Source organism: Dermochelys coriacea, chromosome 3 (assembly GCF_009764565.3).
Source record: "Dermochelys coriacea isolate rDerCor1 chromosome 3, rDerCor1.pri.v4, whole genome shotgun sequence".
NCBI classification, from domain to species: Eukaryota; Metazoa; Chordata; order Testudines; family Dermochelyidae; genus Dermochelys; species Dermochelys coriacea.
Window position 1 is genome coordinate 50,066,250 of NC_050070.1, and position 27,290 is coordinate 50,093,539.

A 27,290-nucleotide genomic window follows, 5' to 3' on the forward strand; every position below is an offset into this window, starting at 1 on the left:
CTGAAAATACTAAGAGTAAATAGCACAGCTATTTTCATTTATTTATAGGAATTCTGGCATTCTAAAGGTCCGCAGAGATTTGCTATTCCTGCAAGTAGGCAGTTTGCAGCATTTTGTAAATAAGCAATGTTAATAATTAATGTCATAATAGTTCTTTGAGGACTCTTGACTTGGGAGGTGAACAGCTCACAAGTACTCCTTTTCTTTTAGCTCAGACAACTTCATTTTAACTGTCTGAGTTTTAGTTATACATTTACCAGGCTTTGATAATAGTTAGGAAATACACAGACAAAGGCTGGCATTCAGCTTTGGATTTGGAAGTCTAGGATTAGTACTTATCTGTGCTGCATTTTACTCACATTTATTGTGTTCAGGAGTCTTCTAAGGGCTGTATGAGGTAGAGCTGTTTGTGTGACTTGAAGGTAACTGCTTTTTAAGAGTATTGCTATTTTGTATTATAAAATCAGCATGTGTCTCTTCTATAACATTAGCTCACTCCTGTTCCTCTAGTTTGTATATCAAAGTTATTTGGTGATTATTGTTAAAGAAAAAGAAAACAAATAGACATGGAGGAAATAATGTAAGATTTCTCTTCTGCTAGAGATTCCTTCTTGACTGAGTGAGGTCCTGTGCCCTTTTAGCAGTGCTATTCTATGTAGAGCACTCTCCTGAGAGAATAGTTCAGGGCCTATATTCTTTTTGTGAGCTATACAATATGTGTTCTGCCATGCCAGCCTCACATGAGGGGGATTTCTAGTATCCCTGGTGGTAGCAGTCTTGTGTGTCCTTCTGTCTCTTTAAGGCTGGTCTGGAGGAGGTCACACAGGGCTGTGTTGGCCTGGAAATTGGCAGGAGGAAGCTGTTCTGAGCTGTGGCTGAGGCCAGTAGCTGCCAATTGTGCTGTGCTGCTCACATACACCACTCCTCTTCTGCGCCCCTTTCCCAGATCCATAGCAGCCTTTCCCGGCTTTGGTTGGCTCACTGCCCACTGCTTCTTTGCTGCAGCTGCGGAACTGCTTATAACTGAGCCTCTCCACTCAAAAAGAAAAGGAGTACTTGTGGCACCTTAGAGACTAACAAATTTATTAGAGCATAAGCTTTCGTGAGCTACAGCTCACTTTATTGGATGCATCCGATGAAGTGAGCTGTAGCTCACGAAAGCTTATGCTCTAATAAATTTGTTAGTCTCTAAGGTGCCACAAGTACTCCTTTTCTTTTTGAGAATACAGACTAACATGGCTGCTACTCTGAAACCTCTCCACTCAGTCACCCTTAATTCTGTGCCCCTGAGCAGAGCCAGCAAGCAGTCAGCCTTCTCTTGGGCCTCTGCTGCAGCAGTGCTACGCAACAACTGCCCCACCCGCTACTTGAGTGCTCTGGGTTCCTCCACCCAGGTAAGTCACAGAGGGCAGCTTTCCTCAGACCTACCTGGGATCAGCTTTTAGAAAGGTGTTCTGAGGTAGCCCTCATCTGCACTATTAACTGATTTAATTGACCTGGGCCTTTCCCTTGTATTTCCTCCTCCCCTCCCATTATGCTGTATAGGACTTCAGGTAATTCAAGTCAGGTCAATCTCTGCACAGTAAATGTTTATTATAGCATGATGTTGTAGGTAACAGATTGTTCATAACACAGGCGCCAACTTCTCATGGCGCCCATGGGTGCTCGTGCTCCGTCCCCATTCCAACCTCTTCCCCCAGAGTCCCCACTCCAACTCCTCCTCCTCCCTGTCCCTATTGCACCTCTCCCCAAATCCCCACCCCAGCCCCACCTCCTCCCCTGAGTACGCCGTGTTCCCCCTTTTCCCCATTCCCTCCCAGGCTTGTCACTGCGAAACAGCTGTTTCACGGAGGCAAACGCTGGGACGGAGGGGGAAAAAGCAGGCACGTAGCACGCTTGGGGAGGAGGCAGAGGTGGAACAGAGGCGCAGGTGAGCTGGGGCATGGATCTGCCAGTGGGTGCAGAGCACCCACCAATTTTTCCCCTCAGGTGCTCCAGTTCTGAGCTCCAGCCCATGGGTGCTCCAGGCCCGGAGCACCCACAGAGTCAGTACCTATGATTCATTAGTTTATTGAGGCAAAATTATTGATGTCCAAGTTAGGATGGTGACCTGTTATACTGCATGCTGTAGAAACATAAATGTAGTTTTTCCTGAAAACCTTACAGTGCAGTTTAAGACCAGGCATGAAAAGTGAGTGTAAGCAACCATACTTAAAGGTGTGTGAAAAGAGTGGAGGGTCTATCACCTGTCCCCTGCCTCAAGGTCACTTCTGCTCTGCCAGCCCCCCTTGTCAATTTGCCCCCCTCCCTGCCCTTTTCCTTAACCTCTGCTCCTTCTACAGCTCCTAACATTGTACATCCACCTCTCCCGGGCCCAGGGGAGGGTATTGCAACAGGTTTCACTCTCCCCCTTCTTGGACCTGGCATTGTAGGGAAGGCTAGGAGAAACATAAGAACATAAGAATGGTCATACTGGGTCAGACCAAAGGTCCATCCAGCCCAATATCCTGTCTGCCAACAGTGACCAAAGCCAGGTGCCCCAGAGGGAGTGAACCTAACAGGTAACGATCAAGTGATCTCTCTCCTGCCATCATCTCCACCCTCTGACAAAGTAGAGGAGCTGTTCTGTTGTTCACAGGAAAGGAGGAGAAAAACAGAGGTTCCCTGATCTCCTGGGCTCTTTCTACTTCCCCTCTCCTCCAGGGCGAGGGACCCAGATGACTCCTCTGCTCTTCCCCCCTCCACTGGCTCAAGGGAACTCTGGACACTAAGAGTAAAGCTCTGCTGTGCAGGAGATACAACTTTCTCCAGGGGTGGTCCCAGACTGTGGAACTAATGGTCATCACAAACCCGAGTGCTATTGATTCCAACTCAAGTTCGAGGCACAGTTTGTTGACCTTACCTTCTCTCTCTCTCTCTCTCTCTCTCACACACACACACATATATATATATAACAGGTATTTAAAAAAAACAAAGTATACGTGCTCTACTTATTCTCTCCCGCAGGGGCAGGAGAGAACAAAACACACAACAGATGTTAGTCATGTTGCTTAATGACTTACTTGAAGGTGCTCAGATATTATAGTGATGCATGTGGTATAAGGACCTATTTAGAATAAAGCAGTGTCAATGCCTGAGGGGAGAGAGCTCTACCTGCTTTCTGCAGCAGCCCAGGGGGCTTTCCCCACTTGCCCCAGAATATAGGCAAGTGGGGAAAGCCACCAATCGGAGCAGGTTTTTCCTCAGACTGTACTAAACATGTGTTCCCCGCCACAAGCAAACTTGCTTGTTTGAAATTTTATTTTCTGGGTCAGTGACCTGGAAAGCTTTAAGCACTGACACTAGGAGAAAAGGGATTAGAAAGAAGTTTGCTATAAGCGCATGTGGGTACAAAGGTAAGCAATTTCCCACCTTCGATTAATGGTGATTTTTTTGGAGGATGGAGCAAGGTACAAAGTGAGACTATGGTGAAAGAGGGAGGAGTTGTCATCAAGGCACAGTCCGAATTCCCGGGATCTGTGGTTACACGAGTATCTAATGGCAAGGAGTGGCTCAGTCATGAGGTACCCCGACATTTATAGACTGAGACAAACAACTTACATACCACCTTATGTATTTCATGACATCTGCATGTTACCTCCCCTTGTATCTTGCTCCAGGTGTCTCAGGCAAAAAATCCCTATTCATCACTTCAGTCAAACCCTCTTATCTGGTGTTAGGTCAGGATGTACCTTTGTTAATCTTTTCAAGTGTGTTCACATGCATATCCAGTATCTGTTACTTCTTAGGAGTGCCTATGTTCTAGCAACACTAGCAGTACCCTTGCCAAGTTCATGTATCAGATGGTAAAACTTGTAAACATCTGCTTTAATACATGGCTTTAATATGGTTCAGGCTTCAGATCTTATACCAGGCCCAGTGCTCCAGGCTCTCTCTCTTTCTCTCCACTATTGGAATCTACAGAAGAATAGGATAGGTTAGAATAATGCGTTTTTGCAAGTTAGTGGGAAGATAGTGGAAGAACTGTAATAGCTAGCCACACACAAATTCTATTATGCTTGTTAATTTTCCATCAGTTCAAAGGCCTATAGATGGAAACCTTGCTCAACCTCAAAATAAAGAAAAGTAATTTAAGCTGAGAAGTATTTTCAAAATGCAAGTAACATCTAGAGTGCTGTAAACTCTTTGAAACTATGAGCCAAATATTTAGGGGCAATTTAAAGCTTTAACATACCAACTGCAGTTATAAGAATCCCTTCACTACTAGCTGTTCACCTGCTGCCATCATCAGTTGAGAACATATTTAACTTTTAAAAAAATCAGAAATAATAGTTTATCTACTGTCAGTATAAATAATACCAACTATTACTATAACAAAAAGCAAGGTCAGGAAAAAAAACCCCACTTTCTTCTGTTTTTTCTCCTCATTTGTTTGGGAATTTGACTGTGTTTTGTGTCTACTTAGCTTGTACTCCTTCCTCCACACATTCAGTTAGCACCTGATCTACATGGGCAGGCACGTTTACTTACTGTAGTTGAAGTAATTATTACTGTTATAACCTGCAGGATTGGGGTTTAGTCCACTTCCATTTGTTTGTGTTTTTCACATAGCAATGTGAGACCAAACATTTTAAAAACAGGAAATTGTAATTGTAAACTCACAAGCATTGGCAGGTGATTGATAACAAGTGTAACACCTGGGTAGAAGGGTGGACTCTACGTAATTAGCCATACCCAAATCTGTTCATAGCCCCCGTTCCAGGGCTCTGTTTATTATCCCAGAAAGAAACAGTAGAGAGACAACATAAAATAACAATCTCATTCTCAAACTGGATTGTGCCCCTCAGCCTTCGGTAGCTTCCTGGTCAGAATCTCTACTCACCCTAGGTGGATCCACTTCATAGTGCTCTGTTGTATTTCAAGGGGAATGTTCTCCTCTAAATCCCTAACTGATATCATCACCTGATTTTGCCGAGCTAGGTTAGATGATTCCCAGCACCTACCTGCTGGGCTCCTCTCCAAAACAGGGTTGGGTGCTCCCTAGCCCTCAAGCCCTTAAAGGGGGTAGACCCCACTATAAAACGTACAGAAACTTTTAACTCATATTTTTGAACTGATTATATCTCATTCTATGCTGTCCTTTTAACATTCAGCTAATATCCATGGACTTCTAGGACAGCATAGCAAGTTCACTTTATTTTAAACTGTTCAGAACTTTTGGTTGCTTTGAAGGATTTTATACACAAAGCACTAAAGTTTATAGTTTTATAGTTTTAAACTTCATTACAGTTTTATACACTAAACTTATGTCTTCCTAGTGAAAGCTATCTAGTGTTCAGTTAAATAATTGTTTTCCCATATCTGAGGAGAAATGGTTAAGGAATATGTTTTGTGCTTGAAAATTACAGAGTGCGTGAATGGGGTGTTAAACAAACCAAGTTCAGGGTTAGTGATATGCAGATAAATGGGGAGAGGGACAGCAAGGGAGTGCAAGGGAAGGGGAAAGAGATGGAGATGGGGAAAGGTCTGCAAAATGAAATACACACTTTACAGACTGATTTGTCTGCCTTTCCAATTTCTGCCTATGCAACTTCTGAGAGTTTATTCTAGGTAGAACTGGTAGTGCTACTTACATTTAAGATTTTCCAATACTTCACATTATAAACGTCTGTTTTCAATTTCTTATATCTCTGCCAAACTTCAACTGTTCAGGTTGAAACAACACCATTTTAATTCGTTCCTAGACCATTATGTATCCTGTATGTTGAATGAAGTCCTATGGAAAAAATAGTATGTGATCATATAATAAAAGGCTTTATCATGATGCATTTACAGAAAGGAGGGGAAAATTAAGATTGCCTTAATCCTAGCATTTCCTAACTTTTGAATGCTTGACTTTGTAACCTTAATGTTCTTTTAACATAGTTTTTGTATGTAATTTGAATATACAGGAAGACTGTTTATGCAATATAAATTTCATTTGGTCTGGTGTTTTGGGTTTTCTGGTGCATTTAACCTCACAGATTATGTAAACTTTGAAACATTTGGCTGGGACCCAGTAGGAAAATCACGACACCTAATTGGCCCCTTTTGATCCATCATAAAAGTATGATAAGGGATAAAACAGATCAAAAAAGGACCAACATTCTAGTAAACATACTGTTATGACCACTGCTCTGCCAGTTATCACATGCTTTGAATTATATAGTGCACAAAATTCTGTATAAATGTACATTCTAATAATTACATATTCAGGTATTCACCATTGAATGTACAATCCTTCATTCAGACTATCAAATCAAAATTGTGTTCTCTCCAGGAGTACAACTCAGAATGCAACCTGCCCTCTGGAATTTATGACCTGGGCCATTAGACCCAAGAAAGTGGGGTTCTGAAATTTGTATTGGTTAGGAATTTTCACTTTTCTCTTTAAGGAAATGGGGGTTTCCCTCCAAAGTTGGGTTGTAAGCGGAAGCCCTAATAAGAATGCTTCTAGTAGACTTAGATTGGATCACTTAAATTGCAGTGCCAGCCTTCAAGAGTTGGTAACCCATAGGAAACAACAAAAGGGAAACAGTCACAATTTTTCAAAGCAGGAATCAGTATTAAACTAATGGAGAAGCACATAGCTCTGGGATTACACATCTGTGCCCCTACCTACATATTGTCATTAGTCTTCTAGCACTTTCCTACTTGAGCCATGCACCCCTGCATTCCCTTCTTGCCCATCCTGCTTCACTCTTCCTTCCACGCTTCTAAGGGTATGTCTATACTGCAATTAAAATGCTGAACTGGCCTCTGCCAGTTGATTCAGGCTCCCAGGGTTTGGGCTAAGGGACTGATTAATTGTGGTTTATATGTTCAGGCTTGGCTCTGTGAAGTGCGAGGGTCCCAGAGCTTGGGCTGCAGCTCAAAGCCTGAGTGCCTACACTGCAATTAAACCCCTTAGCGGGATCCCTGGGCGCCCCGAGTCGGCTGGCATGGGCCAGCAGTGTATTTTTAAGTGCAGTGTAGCTTTACCCTTCATGGAATAATGTCCCTAATCCTGTATGCTACACAAGCTTATTTTTTTCTTATTTCCTCAGCCTCTCCCACAGTGACCCACATTCCTGTCCAAAACATATAGCATCATAATTACAAACAGTAACATAGAGATGAAATCCTTCCCCATTAAAGTGAATGGGATTTTTGCAGTTTACTTCAATGGGGCCAGCATTTCACGCATAATGTGTACAATGAGAAAACAAGCAATCTCTTAGAACTTCCTGAAGCCTTACTTCTCTGTGCCTAATGTCATGTCTCTGTGCCATGTCATATTTAGTCTTCCATACTGCGAATAGCACATACTGTTTAGTGTTATGTACATAATAGATTGCAAGCTCCTGAGAAGCAGTGTTGCTTGATTCTTTCTGTAAAGCATTTTAGCCATATGTTGTGAATTTTATAAATTATTGTGTTGTATGTAGCCCACCTACGCCTTTAAAATATAAAACTCCACAATTTAAATGCAAAACTTTTGTAAGAGGAAAAACAAGTCCTGACTTTGGTTTTGTTCACTCAGATTGCTATATTGAAACTGCTTTAGTTATAAGAAGTAGCATTTCTGTAGACGAATGATCATTTTCTTCAGTATACTTTGACTTGTAAGTAATGAAAATAAGGAAAACTTTTCATAGTATCCTAACAAAGGCCCTGATTCAGCAAAACATTGAATTACATGATGAATTTTCATCATGAGTTGAACTACTCACATGCTTGAAGTTAAGCATGTGCTTATGTAACACTGACAGATGCTGATCGTCGTCAGCTGGGATCCAAACTGGGACCTCTGGAGCTAAATGCATGAGCCTCTACTGCAGGGATCGGCAACCTTTACATACGGCCTGCCAGGGTAAGCCCCCTGCTGGGCCAGGCCAATTTGTTTACCTGCCGCATCCGCAGATTCGGCCGATCGCGGCTCCCACTGTCCACGGTTCGCCACTCCAGGCCAATGGGGGATGCCCAGCGCTTCCCGCAGCCCCCATTGGCCTGGAATGGCAAACCGCCGTCAGTGGGAGCTGCGATCAACCGAACCTGCAGACGCGGCAGGTAAACAAACTGGCCCGACCCCCCAGGGAACTTATCCTGGAGGGTCGCGAACCAAAGGTTGCCGATCCCTGGTCTACTGCCTGAGCTAAAAGCCCTTAGCTAAGGCTGTAAAACAGACTAATTAATCTCTAAGTGGTCTTGGTGCCACTAGAGGGGACAGAGCACCACACCCAGGAGCTATGTGTGTTATACTTACATGCTGTGCTGAATTAGGGCTCCAGGGAGGATGTCTAATTTAGTTCATACATTAAAATTATTATAGGTTTCAGAGTAGCAGCCGTGTTAGTCTGTATTCGCAAAAAGAAAAGGAGTACTTGTGGCACCTTAGAGACTAACAAATTTATTAGAGCATAAACTTTCGTGAGCTACAGCTCACTTCAGGGGTCGGTCCTGGGGCCCGTTTTGTTCAATATCTTCATAAATGATCTGGAGGATGGTGTGGATTGCACTCTCAGCAAATTTGCGGATGATACTAAACTGGGAGGAGTGGTAGATACGCTGGAGGGGAGGGATAGGATACAGAAGGACCTAGACAAATTGGAGGATTGGGCCAAAAGAAATCTAATGAGGTTCAATAAGGATAAGTGCAGGGTCCTGCACTTAGGATGGAAGAATCCAATGCACCGCTACAGACTAGGGACCGAATGGCTCGGCAGCAGTTCTGCGGAAAAGGACCTGGGGTGACAGTGGACGAGAAGCTGGATATGAGTCAGCAGTGTGCCCTTGTTGCCAAGAAGGCCAATGGCATTTTGGGATGTATAAGTAGGGGCATAGCGAGCAGATCGAGGGACGTGATCGTTCCCCTCTATTCGACACTGGTGAGGCCTCATCTGGAGTACTGTGTCCAGTTTTGGGCCCCACACTACAGGAAGGATGTGGATAAATTGGAAAGAGTACAACGAAGGGCAACAAAAATGATTAGGGGTCTAGAGCACATGACTTATGAGGAGAGGCTGAGGGAGCTGGGATTGTTTAGTCTGCAGAAGAGAAGAATGAGGGGGGATTTGATAGCTGCTTTCAACTACCTGAAAGGGGGTTTCAAAGAGGATGGCTCTAGACTGTTCTCAATGGTAGCAGATGACAGAACGAGGAGTAATGGTCTCAAGTTGCAATGGGGGAGGTTTAGATTGGATATTAGGAAAAACTTTTTCACTAAGAGGGTGGTGAAACACTGGAATGCGTTACCTAGGGAGGTGGTAGAATCTCCTTCCTTAGAGGTTTTTAAGGTCAGGCTTGACAAAGCCCTGGCTGGGATGATTTAACTGGGACTTGGTCCTGCTTTGAGCAGGGGGTTGGACTAGATGACCTTCTGGGGTCCCTTCCAACCCTGATATTCTATGATTCTATGATGATTCATGAAGTGAGCTGTAGCTCACGAAAGCTTATGCTCTAATAAATTTGTTAGTCTCTAAGGTGCCACAAGTACTCCTTTTCTTTTTTAAAAATTATTATGTAACACTTGTAAAGAAAATATCCAACTACTTGAGTTGGCACTCAAGTAGCTGGATTGAAGATTAGTAATACAATTACAAACGTAATAATAGTTATCAACTGCATTTAAGATCCTTTTAAAAAACACATTAAAACTAAATTTTTCTTGGAGAAAGTTTTGACTCACTTTGGCTGGCTCTCATATCAAAGGTACTGCTGTACTGCATAGAAAAAAGATGTTCACTGTTGTAAAGCATTTGCCATAAATTGTTTGGAAATAAATATAATTAAGCGATTGTAACCACATACATCTATGTAAATAGCAGTGGCCACTCTGTAATCACTGCTTTCTCTATTCCATTTTTCATGCCGCAAATAAATATTGTACTGTGATGCTTGTGTCCTACTTCCACCACAAACATTAGTTGTTCTTTTAAAATTCCTCTTCTCTCCAAGTGTTCTTGGACACTTTATTATTATCGAACATTGTGATATAATTTAGCTAGGTTTTGCTATTGGCAACTCTGTTTTAAAGAGCTGTAAACATGTTTTAAAACTAATGTAGGATACACTGAAAGAGAACACTTTTTTCAAACTGATTTAGCATAATTCACTATCATTAAAAGATGCCATTTTTGTACTTAAGATGAGAACTATTTCTTTTACTTTACCTACATTAAACTTGCTGGTTCACTGAAAGGCACTTGGTTTTTCAAGCAAAATTCCCATTAAAATCAACAAGTAAATAGTGTATAAGAGTTAATGAAAACAAAAGTGTTTCACTGACAAAAAAATTCAAACTTACTTTCCCCCATTGATCTGAAATACAATTGAGAAATACAGGTTCTCCAACTTGCTATGAGTCCTTCCATGCTGTAAAACAGGAAACAGTTGAATGCAGGAAGGGAGCCACTAAAACAGTTTTGCTTTGGTGAACTGGCATTGGCCAGGGATTTCTGAGGGAAGACAAAGCACTACTAGTTTTGACCGTCCTCAGAACCAGATATACTACTTAATTCCCAGCATCCATCCCTTTTAAATGGAAATACCATCTATCCCAACTTTCATGTTACAATTATTCTGGTAGTAGCCCACTTTATGAGCAAATCCCACAGGATTTTTGGGCGCTGCAGGAATCTTTTAGCTTAGGTACGAGGAGCATTGCCGCAGAGTGAATGAGGAAACCAAAAAAACCCACCCACTAAGGAGACAGAGAGAGAGAGAGAAGCAACCAGCTTAATCATGAAAGTTATTTATTGCCAGGTAATAACCATAGGGGAGCCAAACAAACAAAACAATTATAATATTAAATCTAACTTAAATTTGATTATAAAAGTCAGATTTACAAAACTATAACTGATCACACAAGTCAGGGTAGAAAAGCTATACCTAGAGAGAAAGCTGGGTTCTCACCGCTCCCTGAAGCTTGAATTGATCAGGGGTCCCAGGTGGTGATGGAGATGAGATTCTGGAGTGCTGAAGTCAGGCAGAGCCCCCAGAACGATCAGTCAGGAGAAGATGAAGTCCCAATGAAACTGATGCAGATTTTGGATCCAGGCATCAGAACACTTACTTGAGTATGGATAGGAGTTTTTGTAGAGAAACAACAATGGTTCAAGGGAGAACACTAGATTTGTTTATGTGTAAACAAGGGAGTATACCAAAGTTGTTTTGTTCAGGCTAGACCATGGGATCTGATCATTCCTTGCTTTGGGCTATGTTCCTTGGAGGGAGCTCACAATGCAATTAGGGAGCTTCACTATTTTGGATACCAAAAAAGGATTTATTACTAGAATTGGTCTGATAACGACTGAGCTGGGTGTGTGCAGGCCTGGGTTCATTAACATGTGGACCAGAGATCCCCATCATGCAGTGCTTCCCTGCTTTTCTGATCCCAGAATTCCATGCGGTTCTTTCCTTGGAATCTCTGTTCTCCATTCTATATGCTAATGGAGATGCCTCCTTGTCCCATCTTCGATGCAAATGAGGCTAGGGGAGTTTCCTTAATCCTGTCATCCTTATCCCAGAGCTTTATGTGTGTCTCCCACTGCCTTTTCATTGCTTTTTGTCAGTCTTTTTTCTGATGCAGATTCGGTTCAAACAGAGGCTGGGGAGTGGGAAAGATCTTTCAGGAGTCAGACAGGCTGGGTATTGTGTCCTGGTTCCCCAAGAACACAGAGCTGCTAGATAACACGTCTAATTAAGCAGCAGTATTTGCCATTATCACTGAGCTTCATTATATTCTATGAAAACATGCCAATGTTATGATGATGAAATCAGTATAAATGCTTAAATCAGGGATCTCAAACTCAAATCACCATGAGGGCCACATGAGGACTAGTACAATGGCCAGAGGGCCACATCACTGAAACCTTTTCATACAATGATACAAAAATATAGTCAAAAATGAAAAAAGTGAAGAATAATATAGTGTGCTATTAAAAGTCAATGTATTAACTTTTTAAAATCTGTAATGCGAAGAGGGGTTTTAATAAACTATAAACACTCAGTAATGCACCTCACTCAAACGACAAAACATACATTTACTTTTAGAATTGGTTTGGTTAAAGCCCCTGCCCTCTGCCCCAGGCCCTGCCCCCAACTCCACCCCTTCCATGAGGCCCTGCCCCACCTCTTCCCACCCCTTCCCTGCCCCCATTCCAACCCCTTCCTCAAATCCCTGCACCAGCCCCGCCTCTTCTCTGCCTCCTCCCCTGAGCACACCGTATCCCGCTCCTCCCTGCTCCCTCCTGGATAGTCCTAAGCACTGCCAAACAGCTGTTTGGCAGCGGGAAGTGCTGGGAGGTAGACGAAGGAGTGGGGACACGGCGTGCTTGGGAGGTGAGGGGAGCTTGGCTGCTGGTGCAGTTGGTGCCTATGGCGGGCTGCAGGAAATAACTCCACAGGCTGCATATGGCCTGTGTGCCATGTGTTTGAGATCCCTGGCTTAAATTATAGTGGAGTGCCAGCTCTGTAACAGTTTAGAGTTAAGACCAGCTTTCTATTTAAAACTGGACTCTTCTAAGTGCTCTAAAACACTCTGATGTGTCATCATTGAATTACCTCTGAGCCTGCCTAAGCCTGATGACTCATCCCTGTGCCAGCAAGTATAATAAATCATCAGAGCCAATTACCTCTGGGTCTTGTGATACACCATTCAACCAGGGTTCAGCCAATCCACTGTGAAGGCCCAACCAGGTGATCCCACAAAGGTATATAGGCTCCTAAAACAAGCTAGTCTCCTTCTTCACCTGGCTGCTAGACAATTATGTTACAAGAATGTTAGGCTTATAAGGACAAGTCCTCAAAAGTTAGGAAATGCTAGAGTTAAGTTTGACCGTGTATGTGAAATAGCAATTTGTTTAAAAAAATTGTATTAGAATTATATTTGTTGAAACCTGGTAACATATTTCACATGGAATTTTGTGTCAGATTTTGTTTTTCTATGTAATTTGAAAAAAAACCCTCTTTTTACATTAAAATGATCTGAAACTTTTTATTTGAATTCAAAGGCACTCTTGCTCCAAATTTTCCTGTCAATTGAGGTTTGATCTCTGAAAGATATTTTAATATGTTAATAATTCTGTAATTGTGTCAGCCTCAATCCTCTCAGGAGATAAACACAAGAAAAAGGGTCTGCTTACTCAGCGCTTCCTGTAAAATCTATTTAATTGTGTAAAAACAGAAGAAGTGGGGGGATGGGGAGATAAACATTCATCTTTGATACTTATAATGCAAGGAACTATTCACAAACTATGGGCCTGATCCTGTAACTAGATCCACCAGGTTGGAACACATACAGAGAAAGCAGGATTTGAGGCCTAAAAGATTAATCTCTTAATGTTCCTGAATGTTGTGCAATATTAATATTAAATTGAAAAGGACCTGCTTGTTTCAACAGATACATCATCTTTGGAGATCTGGTTAAGATGGGCACAAACCCCATTCTTGTAGTCCATGGTGGAGCTTGGGCAATACCAGATGATTTTGCTGAAAGAAGCATCCTGGGGTTAAAAATGCAGTTAAGAGTGGCTTTGCAGTGCTGGAAATGGGAGGAAGTTCAATGAAGGCTGTAGAAATTGCTGTGCAGGCCTTAGAAGATGATACTGTGTTTGATGCAGGTATTGTAACTTTAAAAAAAATCTCTTAAATACTTTAAATCATCTTAGTTTTGATATATCCACAATGTTGCCCCAAGAGTTCTCTCCATTTTGTGTTTATCTTTTATGCTGCTTCTTAAGTGTTGTTACATCTGCCAACCAAAGATCTTTATTTACACATTTCCTATGGAGTTGATTCAGTGCTGGATGATATGTTTCTTCTTCATGCTGTTCAGTAATTGCTATTTTTTCAAAAAGTATTTAGTGTTGTGTGGGTGGTTGAGAGATTTAGGTTGGACTTTAGCTGATATCCTCTTGCTTTTTAGCAAGGGTAGTGAACAAAAATTTGGGGCTTTTTGATGTTTTCTCTGAATATTTTACAATTCAATTTCAAGGTTTAATCTGTTAAATCAGAGTTCTTAATAATATCAGTCTACAAAACAAGAAAAAATCCTATCGGTTAATATATGTTTAAACAACTGCCATTACTCTGATGCTTCCCAGGGGTATGCAGGGTTGTGAAGCACCTTGCTACCACCTGTCCTTAGCATGAGGGAGCCTTGTCTGTAGAGCCTTGCATGGATACAAAATTTATATCTGTGGATACAAAATGGATATCTGCCGGGCTGAACCAGGGAGCAAAAGCAGCAACATGTCAGGCCACTGCTAACAGGAGCCAGCACCCAGCCCAAGCAGCTCCTCTGACATGGTTGTACTGTCACCAGCCCTGCCCACTGGGGCCGGCACTAAGCTCACTGGCAGCTGTCCCTGGTCATGCTAGTGTGTGCAAGTGGCTCATATGCTCCCAGACAGACGTGGACTGTTGTGTGGAAGGGATTGCTGTTTAGGAGTGTGCGAGTCACTTTGTTTATAGAGAAAGCAAGTATAAGTTTATGTAATGCGCAACAGAGATTCAAATTATAGCAAGCAGAAATATTGAAAACAAAGGGCTAAATATAAAATAAAAACTTAACATGCATACCAGACCCTAAACTTAACCACCAATTCACTGCCATGTTATATAGAGCAAAACCTCACCCCAAATCCAGCTAGCCAGGCTTGACTGGGATCTTCTTTTCATGAGACATGTTGAACTGTCTTCTTGCCTCCTCAGTGGAAAGCTCCAAAGTTTGTGCACTTATGCACCTCTCTGCAGGCTTGCACCCAGAGGTCCCTGGGTCCATAGGTGCCGTGTTTCTAATCTGCCACAGTGTGCTCCTCCCCCCACCCAGTTTGCCTAAATCCCATCCACTCCACACCTTTGTCCCAAGGCCCCACCCCTACCCTGCTTCTTTGCACCCCTGCCCCGCCCCTTCCCCTCCCCCCACTGCCTCCTGATGCTGCAATAATAACAGGTTTCAGAGTAGCAGCCGTGTTAGTCTGTATTCGCAAAAAAGAAAAGGAGGACTTGTGGCACCTTAGAGACTAACAAATTTATTTGAGCATAAGCTTTCGTGAGCTACAGCATCCGATGAAGTGAGCTGTAGCTCACGAAAGCTTATGCTCAAATAAATTTGTTAGTTTCTAAGGTGCCACAAGTACTCCTTTTCTCTGATGCTGCAAAACAGCATGCACTCGGCAGTGGGAGAGATGATGAGAGTGGAGGTGCTGATCTGCGGGGCCCACCGGTGGGCAGGAGGTGCTGGGGGGGAGGGGGAGGTGCTGATAGGGGGGCTGCCAGTGGATGCTCAGCACCTACCATTTTTTTCCTGTGGGTGCTCCAGCCCCAGAGCACCCATGGAGTCGGTGGCTGTGCCTGGGTCCCAATTAATTAATCTCTGTGTGAATAATGACAGCCACTTAAAAACACAAGGTACCAGGGACTGCTTCAGCTTGATGGGAAGGATGGGTTTTTTTGCTAGGGTATAGATGATGATGTGCAGTTCCATTCATGAACTGGGTGAGCTCCCACCTTGAGGTCATCAACTTCAGGACATAGTGGCATGGAGGGGAGGCTGAAACTGAACCTGAACTGGGAACAGGATTTGGACAATTGCTGGTGCTGCAGTCAAACTTTGGTTGTTCTGGAACCTGCTGGCCATCAGTCCCAGCACATGCTCAAACAGGTCCCTCTGCTGCTGGTGCTCTTCGTGCAGTTGCTGGTGGTCCTGCCACTTACGGCATGGTAGTGGGAGATGCAATGCACAACCATCCTCTCCAACATGCTGTCATCTGCAGCCTGATTCTTCCAATCCCATTCCAGCACCTCGCTGCAGATTGAAGAGATGGTTTGATCTCTTGATGAAATCCCCATGCATCTTCATCAACATTTATTCCTTCTGCATCCAAGGTTCTGGATCCTGGTGTTGTCCTCCCAGGTGAATGCCTCACTTGCATTGAGAATAGTATATTTTTCTGTCTGGAGGGGATAAAAGTTTTTCCTCTGTAACTTTCTGCATCACAGGCTGGGAAAAGTGACAAGGGTTTTCTCCTGGGCATTCATTGTCCTCCATCTCTGCATTTCTCTGCCCTGAAGCTGCTTGGTCCTAAGGATCCTCCCCAACTTCGCAATGAGAAAATCTTTATTTAAACTTTTAATTTAAAAAAAAGCAGTTTGAGGGCTTGGGTGTGTCAGGTGACAGCAGAACGGTACTGGTGATAGGGTTAGCCTGTGGTGGCACTGGAAGATGTGAACTTGCTTGAGATCCCTGAGTGGAAGAGAACACTTTTTTTTTCCAAGCCTCTGGGAGAAAACCATCCCCTTGTGTCATCGAGTTATTCTGTTGTCTGGGGCAACTGATGGGCAGATTAATGACTGGAGGGCTTTCTCATAGTATTGCCAGCTGGTCAAGTGTGGCATTGCAGGTGCTTCCTGCCTAAGTTTCTTCCTCCCCCAATTTTTCTTTCTCTCTCCCCGAGAGCTTCATATAGCTCATCTCTCCAGCTGAGTCACTCTCAAAATTCAGTCCCTTTTCAGGGTAACAAAAGTCCAAAAAACCCAAAAGTACTCTCCTCTTCAGCCCACCTCTGGGCTCCCTTTAAGTGCTTGCACTCTGGGGCAGAGCACTGCCTCCCATGCTCTTTCCCTGGTGTCCCCTCATAGTCCCAGCCATTCTGGGCTGCCTTTCAGTCTCTCTGGTTCAGTTTCCCTGAGTTTCAGTCTGCTTCCCTAGAATCTTCCCGCCCCTATTTCATGTGTCTCCCAGAGGAACCTAGCTTGCTCCCTCAAACTGAGTTTTCGTAGTCCTTTTGAAGAAATCACCCAGCTGATCAGGACCAGCTAGGGTAGGAGGGAGTAGTTAATCCAACACAAATGTGTCTGAGCCCAGCTACCCTTAAATGACCACTCATCCTGTGACAAGCGGATGAGTGAGCTACAAAAAGTGGAAGGGTGAAAAATTTTATCTGCTAAGAAACCTGATAACCGTTTGGAGTTCCTGCTACATGAGAAGTATTTCTGCATCATTATGAAGGGTGGACTAACATTTAGACCAATTTACACCTAGTTCATTATCCAGTAGCCTAAAACCACCACAGATTCCATTGGAAGAATTGGCACGGATCAGAGCCGTTGTGGAGATGGAAGGTGCAAGGTGAGTGATCTCTGGTAAACTTCTTATTAGGGTGCAAGTAGGTTCTTTTATTATTTTAATATGTCTTCTCTATAGTGCTTTTATCTTAGGAGTAAAATATGATTGTTCAGAAGGAACCAGGTGGTAACATAACATTACATCGTGTACCATTTCTGGGGGGAGAAGCGGAATAGGCCTGTGTAGGCAGACTGTCTTTTTCTGGGAATAATACAGTGAAGGCAAGGAACTCTTCAGCCTCGAAATACACTGGTCACCAGGGAGAGAGATGCAGATTTCCACCCAAGAAAGGCCACAGGTAGGAGGCTGGAAGGTTCAGAGTGCTCATTCTTTTCCCTCCCCTCTCTTTCTTCTCAGTGCACATGCTCATGTTTGATGGTTGCCTTTTCAGTTTCAGTCTTGCTAACACTGCTCTACATACCTCTTGCATGGTGTCACAGTTGAGGGCAACTGCACCTGTATTTCCCTTAGTGGTCCAGCAGGGGCAGCTGGATGTTGGACCCGTATTTCTGACAGACTTTGCAAGTGCTCTGGAACTTGATATTCCACAAGCCAGGAAACAGACCTATTCCCTAAGCCAGTGTTGTTTTCTGAAGTTTGGGCTGCCCTTAAAAATGCTAGTGCCAGTTTGAGAAAAAGCACGCTGCTATGTATGCCCGGTGTAACTATGCTCGTCCCTGTGTTTGCTGGCCTTGCTTGTCTTGTATTGCATAAAACTTCTATCCTCCTGCATACAGTACCCTGCACTACTGTAACAGGCGGTGGTGGCCTTTTTTGTTGTCATATCTCCCTGATCATATCAACAGTGCTGAGTTATTCTCTTATCCATCTGAGGCAATAGTTGTCCCTCTGGTCTGTTCCTCCATCTCCTCCCCAAACAGATTGGACTGGCTGTACCAAGAAATGGTGAGTGTCTGCTCTGCCTCAGTCGAGATTGCTGTGGACAGCCCTAGTTTCAGCTCCTCCTCTGAATCCTCAGTACTTGGTTGCCCCCACCCCTTGCATCCTGGACACCTCAAGTGCCCAGGGTACATGGTCTCCCTCCTTTGGGCACTGCTGAGCACCCAGTGCAGCTCCTGATAGAAAAGGGGAGTTCTGGGATGGGTGTTGTGGTTCTTTGCCTGGCAGAACAGATTCTTCAGGAATTTTAACTTCTGTTGGCACTAAGGTCCAGTCTGGTGGATCTCTTCTTCATCTAACTTACTGGAGATTCAATTACTAATCTTGCACTCAAATACATATGTCTTGCTGGCCTCATACTACATGTTCTCAATAACTTTGATGTCTGCCTCAGTCCAAGTAGAAGCATGCTGATTTGCTCTTCTGGATGTCATATGATTTGAATAAGTGCAACAGGAGCACTATACAGATGTTACAGTTAAAGAAAGCTGTGTACTAAGGTAGGGTCCAAATACCAAAGCAGGTTATTTATACTGCCTGGAGGTGATTTTATAGAACTAGGGATAGGTAGATAGACACAACAGAGGCCCCAGGGGGAATTTTGGGAAGTTATGGGGGGATGTGTCCGTACAGCACATAATAGCTGAAGTGTCGGCAGCACTTGATCTTCAGTGGGGCTAGCTCAAGTTTAAAGCACCACCACTTGAGCTAGAGATTTTTCTGTGTGGATGGGAGTCATGTTGGGGTAACACTCAAGTTATATCTTGAGTTAACTTTGCAATACAGCCAAGGCTTTATTCTAAATGTTCGTAAGTATCCACCAGGTCCCAGTCCTGTAAACTCAAATGAACATGCTTAACTTTACTATTGTGAATTGTTGCATTGACAGCAATTGAGTTACTCACAGTAGTAAATATAAGCACATATGTAAGTGTTTGCATGATCAGGAGCTAATTTTGGGTGCCTCCATTTTTAGCTTGATTTTTTTAAGCTCAGCATCCAAAATCTTACACACTCACAAGAGCATTAAAGAACATTCTTTCCTGACTAGCTCATGTAAAATGCCAACTGTTTCTCTTTGCGTTTAATATAATGTAAGTTGGAACAAATAGTTTATGAAGTTGGATATTTATTTTCATTTGATTTTTTCCTTTACTGCTCTGTAATGTGAAAATGCACGTTCTGTTTTGTGACATAGTTAAAGTGAAATTATTCAGTTGTCAGGTGTCTCTAATAGCTGAATTCTGCTGTACTACAAATAACAGGGATAAAAATATTCCCCTTCTTTTCTACTTGCCGGAAGATATAGTAAGGAGAAGATAGAATTTGACTTAACGCAAGGAAGTTTAAAGTTGCTCCCTGGCAGGCAATTCCCCATCAGGAACTCTGTACCCTATTTTTCATCTCTCATTTTTCAACCCGGTTGCTTAGCTAGAGTTTTTTTTATTTTTACTTCCGAGTGGCAGTAGGAAAGAAACACTGAAGAAATACTTCTTTCCGAGAAGTAGATGGGCATAGATGCAACTGAGGGTAGAATTTGACATCACTTTCCAAAGTTGAACCAATTAAGTTCCACTAGGAGATAAGCAACAAGATGCTAACAAAATGAAATGCACAACCATTAGTAATAATAATAATGAAACCCCATTCCACTGTTCACCTCTCTTTCTTTTCCTAATCCTTATGTGACTTTTTTTTGTGACGTTCTCCTGGTGTTCTGCTAGCTCAGTCCAGTCCTTGACTCTGGGAGCCAGCCTTATCCTGCTCTGCTGTGAGAACCCCCAGTCCCGGGCTGTTCATGCACAGCCTCTGGCATGTAAGTTGCTCCTTGGATTATGCAACCGAATGACACTAGCCAATATCTCCAGTTGTAGACACAACCCTAGGAACCTCCATCTTGCAGTGTCCAGTTATGCCCGCTGGATGCTGCAAGCTTATATGAGTATATCAATTTAACAAAGAAATTGATATGTACCAGGCTTGTTATCCCAAGGGGAGTCTCTGACATGCTGCAAACCAAACTCATGCCTTTCGGTAGAATAAAGAAACAAATTTATTAACTACAAAGATAGATTTTAAGTGATTATAAGTCAAAGCATAAATCAGATTTGGTCAAATGAAATAAAAGCAAAACATATGATAAGCTGATCTTAACACTTTCAGTGCCCATACAAACTTAGATGCTTCTCACCCCAGGCTGGCTGGTTGCTCTTCAGCCAGGCACTCCCTTTTGATCAGCGCTTTAGTCGCTTGGTGGTGATGTCTGTAGATGGAGGTGGTAGAGAGAGGAAGAGCATGGCAAACATCTCTCCCTTTTATCATGTTCTTTCTTCCTTCTTGGCTTTGTCCCCCCCACAGAGTCAGGTGAGCATTACCTGTCCCAAACTGATCAAAGGAAGTGGGGTGACTCACTCAAGAGTCCAAAAGATCTTTTGTTGCTGCCTAGGCCAGTGTCCTTTGTTCCTGTGAGGCTGGGCTGGGTTTGTCCTCCACAAGCCCTGATGAGGTGTGAACTGCCCCTCTGCTCGTGGAGAGTTTTTTCCTGGGCTTGCTTTAAGCCATGAGGACACATTTTCAGCCTCATAACTATATACATGAAATTACAACTTATAACATTACTATAACAACAATGCTCAGTACATCATGAGCCTTCCAAAGTCACCTGACATGACAAACTTTGCATTAGATACCACACAATCATATTATAAGGATGAACATGGGGGTGTAGGGTGTTCCCCCGAGGTCACATTTATCATTTCCAACTCCCACCCATTTTGCTTTCCCTCCATTCTTTGTTTTCCCCTTTCCTCTCACTCCTATAAATTTTCCTCTCCTCTCACCATGGGCCTTAGGGCATGGCTACACTTGCAGATGTAGAGCGCCAGGAGTTAAACCAGCCTTCGGAGATCACAGCAGGGAAAATGCTACAGTGTGTTCACACTGTCAGCTGCAAGTGCAATGACGTGGCCACGTTAGCAGCTCTTGCAATGCAGTGCATTGTGGTAGCTATCCCAGTGTGCAAGTGGTTACAGCGTGCTTTTCAAATTGGGGCAGGGGAGGGATGGGGTGGATGGAGTATGAAAGGGAATGAGTTGTGTGTATTTGGGGGGAGAGACTGTGTTTTGGGGCACAGAGAGTGTGTCAGCATGCTGTCTTGTAAGTTCAGACAGTGGCAGAGGGAAGGGGGAAACCACAACATCAGCCCCCACCCTCACCTCTCTCTCTCACACACACACATGCACAGACGCCTGCCTCTGCAGCAAAAGCATTCCACAGTAATGGTTTGCTTTGTCCCGGGGCAGATAAGCATGTTGGCTATCAGAAATGGAGTATTGAAAAGGGATATCCGCATGACTGCAGCTGGGTTCAAAACAAATGACAAGAGTGGCCACTTGACTTCAAGGGATTATGGGACGTTTCTGGAGGCCATTCACAGCGCAGTAAAGCAACATGTTGTCCACACTGACACGCGGGCATTTCAGCAGGGCACAGCAAGTTTTGTGCTTCTTGTGCAGGTGGATTACCAGGAACGCTCCAGCTGCAGAATCCAGGCGCTCTACCTGCCTTGCCAGTGTGGACACCTCAGGAGTTAGGGTGCCCAGGGCTGATTTAATGTGCTCTAACTTTCAAGTGTAGCCAAGGCCATAATCATAAAGATCCAGATTGCTTGTGTGTAACTTATAGCTACGTTTTTCCTTCCACTCCCCAGTCTTCCATCTCCACACCTCAGTTTCGCTTGTACTCCTTCTTTATCTTCTCCCTTGTGTTCTTGCTTTCAAACAATATTAGAACAGGCCTTTTTTGAAGCTGATTAGGGACTTCATTAGAGAGAGTGCCCAAATTTTGAGGTCTTTTAAAGTTAGTTCAGTTTCAGGGAGGAAAGACAGATTAACATCAGAGCCAGTAACAATTCATCAAATGAAATTCAGAAATGGAAAAAATGTGTCACAAAAATTCTTTTTTGAAGAGAATTCTTGGTCTATCACCTAGCATTTTAATTTCTGGGATCACATCTTTCCGTATTATTCATTCCATGTTTCTTTCCTTTCCTGCCATTATCTTCCCTGTATTTCTATTTCTCCACATATCTTCTTGTATATTGTGAGACTTATGACAAAATAACAATAGTTAGTGATATTTAATTTTTCTTCTTAAAGACCCTGATCCTGGAGTCATGTTAGTATGTGAAAACCTCAGCTTTAATTCTTTTTTAAAAGAATGTTTCTAGACACCATGGTGGTGGAGAAAAGCTTGGAAATGTAAACCCTAAATGCTCAAAAACTAAAAGGCAAGTAAAACAAACTTCATGTTATTTGAAGTTATTTTCATGATGAAATGGGGGTTGACTCCTGTTTTGGAATGCTTAGGGTTGGCAGTACTTCCCATTCTTTACTCCTACTTGCAGATTTTGTTCACTCCTACCATTCTATCTGATATTTGTAATGCTCTCTCCTTTCCCTGTTATCTGTGTTTTCTTTCTTTCTTTCTTTCTTTCTTTCTTTCTTTCTTTCTTTCTTTCTTTCACATTTTGGCTCCATTTCTGCTTTTCATCCCTTTGTTTTTTCCTTGTTTCCCTTCTGTAATTGTCTCCCTCCCCTCACCAAATGCTCTCTTGTCATATCTCCTAAATGTGATCCAACTTTTTAAAAAGTGTCTGAAAACTCTCATCTTGCCTCTGTCTCATCGTAGCTAATTTAACTTTGTAGAAAGCCCTGTTCTGAGCAGCTTGATTTTGGATAGTGCTGTTTCTACTCAGATGCTATGGGGTAACCCTGATATACACTTTAGCTGACCGTAAGAGTTGAATTGCTTTGAAGATTTGGGATTCTCAGCAGGAGATCTTAGTTGAAGTGGTTCAAAAGAGTTTTTTTTTTTAATGAGTTGCTCACTACAGCACTAATTAATGCAGATGCATAGGTTTACTTTGTACAGGAAGTCTTGTATGAAGCTGGTTTTCAATTAATTATGGTCTGAATCTGTTTGAGTGGGTTTTCAGTGTGGTATGATTTGGGGTCTTGAATGTGCAGTGATGCATGGATGCACAATTGTTTGCTTAAAACATGCACTGACATTTAAGAATATGTACAGTGAATATTAAACACTTAAAATTACTAAGGCTATTGTCTAAAATCAGCACTTCTCTCTATTTCATACATTTACTTGAAACAAACAATGCAGGAACAAATTTGATTAGTAGAAATAAAACTTTAAGTAATTGATTGGCAACTGAGCCCAGGTTTTGAAGATTATGCTGTCTTGATTGTGCCCTTTAAGATCAATAAGCTATTTCTTTTATTGCTGTTAAACTACTATTTCTTTTATCACTTAGTTTACTTTGTGGATAGCAAATTGTCATTGGTAGAATGGGATTGAGGTTAACACTGGAGCTTGTCAAAAAGAAATGCCATATTGTATCTAGGATGTTGCTCTTTAATAGAAAGCAATACAGAATCAACAGTATTATTGAGATTTAAAAACCTTTATTTGGTAGTTATTCAGCTTTTCAGTTGAGTAATTTCCTGTCAAGAGACCCAACTATATGCTTAAATATAAAAAGGAATACTAGGAAACTATTCAGTGAATTAAAATGGGCTACAGTACTATTAACAGCAGTGCATTTTTGAAGGTGACATTTGGGCACTGTAGATTTAGTACACTAATTAGGGACAGTGTGGTGCTTGCACAGATTCTTAGTTCATTTATTGGGCCTTCCAGATTTTTGGCACTTCTGTGGTCTTATATACATGCAGCTTCTCCTCTGGTTTAGTCTATAGGTCCCCATTGTCTTCTGAGATAGCTACTTGTCTCAGTCTGAAGCATGAGTCTGAAGAGATAGAATCAGCTTCCTGATCTTTGCTTCTTCAGAAGAACTGCTGCTGCTTCATCTACAGGCTGTTAGCTGTAGTCAGAAAGTCACATCCTCTCAGAAAGGAGTCCTTTATTCAAAGAAAAGAATATTTACAGGTGCACCTCTTGCATAATTATTGGTTTGTGTGCTAGGGTGTGCATTTAGGACCACATACAACCCAATCTCCAGTAGATCCCGCACTTGCCTCAATCGGCAGTATTAATGGGTGCCAGTTGCACAAATGGTAAGAGTGCTGTGCAGCCATTTTGAACTAAATTTCTAGGTGTATTTTCTTTATCATAAATCATTACTGGTTCAACAAGTTAGAGTTGCTGTCAATATTACTCGGTAGGAAGACATTCACTTTCACTACATCTGTTTCTGTTTCTGTTTCCCCACCCTCTCTTTTTCTGTTTTTCTTCTTTTTCCTAACCTATCTGCTGAAAGTGTTAGCAATTATTTAATTGCCAAGTTAACGCAGTGTCAGCACTAGGATCTTTAGCATCCTAGTGAGATTTATGGGAAGCAAGGAATTTGACACGTCTGAGTCATTATGTTAGTACAGGTTTCAGAGTAGCAGTCCTGTTAGTCTGTATTCGCAAAAAGAAAAGGAGTACTTGTGGCACCTTAGAGACTAACAAATTTAGTAGAGCATAAGCTTTCGTGAGCTACAGCTCACTTCATCGGATGCATTTGGTGGAAAAAACAGAGGGGAGATTTATATACACACACAGAGAACATGAAACAATGGGTTTATCATACACACTGTAAGGAGAGTGATCACTTAAGATAAGCCATCACCAGCAGCAGTGGGGGAAGGAGGAAAAACTTTCATGGTGACAAGCAAGGTAGGCTAATTCCAGCAGTTAACAAGAATATCTGAGGAACAGTGAAGAAACAGATTGACAGAGCCAGAAGAGTACCCAGAAGTCACCTACTACAGGACAGGCCCAACAAAGAAAACAACAGAACGCCACTAGCCATCACCTTCAGCCCCCAACTAAAACCTCTCCAACGCATCATCAAGGATCTACAACCTATCCTGAAGGACGACCCATCACTCTCACAGATCTTGGGAGACAGGCCAGTCCTTGCTTACAGACAGCCCCCCAACCTGAAGCAAATACTCACCAGCAACCACACACCACACAACAGAGCAACTAACCCAGGAACCTTTCCTTGCAACAAAGCCTGTTGCCAACTGGGTCCACATATCTATTCAGGGGACACCATCATAGGGCCTAATCACATCAGCCACACTATCAGAGGCTCGTTCACCTGTGCATCTACCAATGTGATATATGCCACCATGTGCCAGCAATGCCCCTCTGCCATGTACATTGGTCAAACTGGACAGTCTCTACGTAAAAGAATGAATGGACACAAATCAGACATCAAGAATTATAACATTCAAAAACCAGTTGGAGAACACTTCAATCTCTCTGGTCACTCGATCCCAGACCTAAGAGTGGCTATCCTTCAACAAAAAAGCTTCAAAAACAGACTCCAATGAGAGACTGCTGAATTGGAATTAATTTGCAAACTGGATACAATTAATTTAGGCTTGAATAGAGACTGGGAATGGATGAGTCATTACACAAAGTAAAACTATTTCCCCATGTTATTTCTCCCCCCCACCCACCCCCCACTGTTCCTCTGATATTCTTGTTAACTGCTGGAATTAGCCTACCTTGCTTGTCACCATGAAAGGTTTTCCTCCTTTCCCCCCCGCTGCTGGTGATGGCTTATCTTAAGTGATCACTCTCCTTACACTGTGTATGATAAACCCATTGTTTCATGTTCTCTGTGTGTGTGTATATAAATCTCTCCTCTGTTTTTTCCACCAAATGCATCTGATGAAGTGAGCTGTAGCTCACGAAAGCTTATGCTCTAATAAATTTGTTAGTCTCTACGGTGCCACAAGTACTCCTTTTCTTTTTGCGAATACAGACTAATACGGCTGCTACTCTGAAACCTTTACTTTTTATGTAATTCAAATGCTGCCTAACAGCATTCCTCAAATGGTGATCTGTTGAGAGCTAGCAACAGAGAAGGACTGGTTCAAGGTAGGACCCAGAGATTTGTGCCCCACAGTGGAGCTCTTTTACCCAAATGTTTTGGATTCAAGAACCATGGAGGGGGCCCCATTACCAAAACCAGCTGGTACAATCAGGGGGCCGGGGAGAAGGATCAATGCGATATTTTCCTATCTTCACAAATAAACTTTAAACAAACTAACAAAACCACCAAAAAATCTCTCAAAGGTTTTATGAAAGAAACACAGAACAAACACGATATAATTCATTTTTATAAGCAAATTTATTTCTCAAACATCAAAAGGCACACATTGTCCAAAATGAAACGGTTGCTACATTAGTATAAGGTAAAGTCAGATAGTCTTATCAATCTTTTGGCTCTGTGCTCAGATGCCAGTACATATTACCAACTTGTTTGCTTTTTCAGCACCTCAATTATTATTAAGTTTTGATTAAACCAATCCAAGCGTCCTAGAACCACTCTCAGTTGAGCTGGCTGGACAGGAGAACAACTCTTTTAAAAATTGACAACAGTGAGCTCAAAATTGGCCTGTGTTCTGTAAGTTTACTTCTGCAGTTTTCAACCATTTTGATGCAGTGAATGAGATGAAATCTTTGCAAACACGGATTTGGGATAGGAGTCTAGATTTGTAAATATTAAGTTGCTTTGTAACTGAATGGAGGTCCTGTCAATTAAACTTGACACAGAATCCCAAGCACATATACTGCCAGAAGAAGTATACCAGAAAATCAGAAGTAGATTATTAAATGTAAAATTAGCTTATTTTTAGAGAGAGATTACTAGAAACTGGGACATGATGGTGTGAACAATGGCAACTCTTTGTGTATTTGCCTTAGACAACTAAGTATTTGCATCATCCAAAGCATTTCCTATGGCAAGTATAGGGAAGCTTAAGGAAATATTTCAGATATTGTGGTAATGGTCAGTATTACTGGTATGATTTTAAGGGCTCTGTGAACAAATGTGCCATGAAATTATTTTATTCTGTGATGGTGAATGTGGAGGCTCAGCCTCTATTATAGATTAAAGCTATTGAAAAATTAAAACTGATCAAACGTATAATGGAGGCCTCGTGAGCTAAATAAAAATAATATAGTGGAAGAACTCAATCATGTGTTTGATTAAATTGGTTGCATTAAGGACACACATCACATTTGTTTAAACCCTGAGGTAACCCCATTTATTACTTCAGCCAGGAAAATTCTCTTAGTATCCATGAATGAGAACTGCAGATGCTATAATGCATGGTGATTTTAAAAGTTATAAAGTCAACTAGTGAACCACCTGGCTGGGTGCAGTCAAAAGTGGCAGTAGAAAAATAAAGGATTCTCTGAG

At 42.4% G+C, this 27,290-nt stretch overlaps 1 long non-coding RNA gene across 2 annotated transcripts in view; it reads left to right on the forward strand.

The window, feature by feature from the left end:
- Window positions 1–256: 256 nt before the first annotated feature.
- Window positions 257–27,290, forward strand: part of LOC122459261 — a 41,194-nt gene continuing 14,160 nt past the window's right edge. Inside the window, exons 1-3 of one of the 2 annotated variants that reach the window (XR_006279818.1) lie at window positions 257–422; window positions 13,421–13,640; window positions 25,952–25,963. This is a non-coding gene — a long non-coding RNA (uncharacterized LOC122459261). Of the gene's footprint in view, window positions 423–13,420; window positions 13,641–25,951; window positions 25,964–27,290 lie in introns of those variants that run through there. The other variant, XR_006279817.1, reaches the window with a different exon arrangement.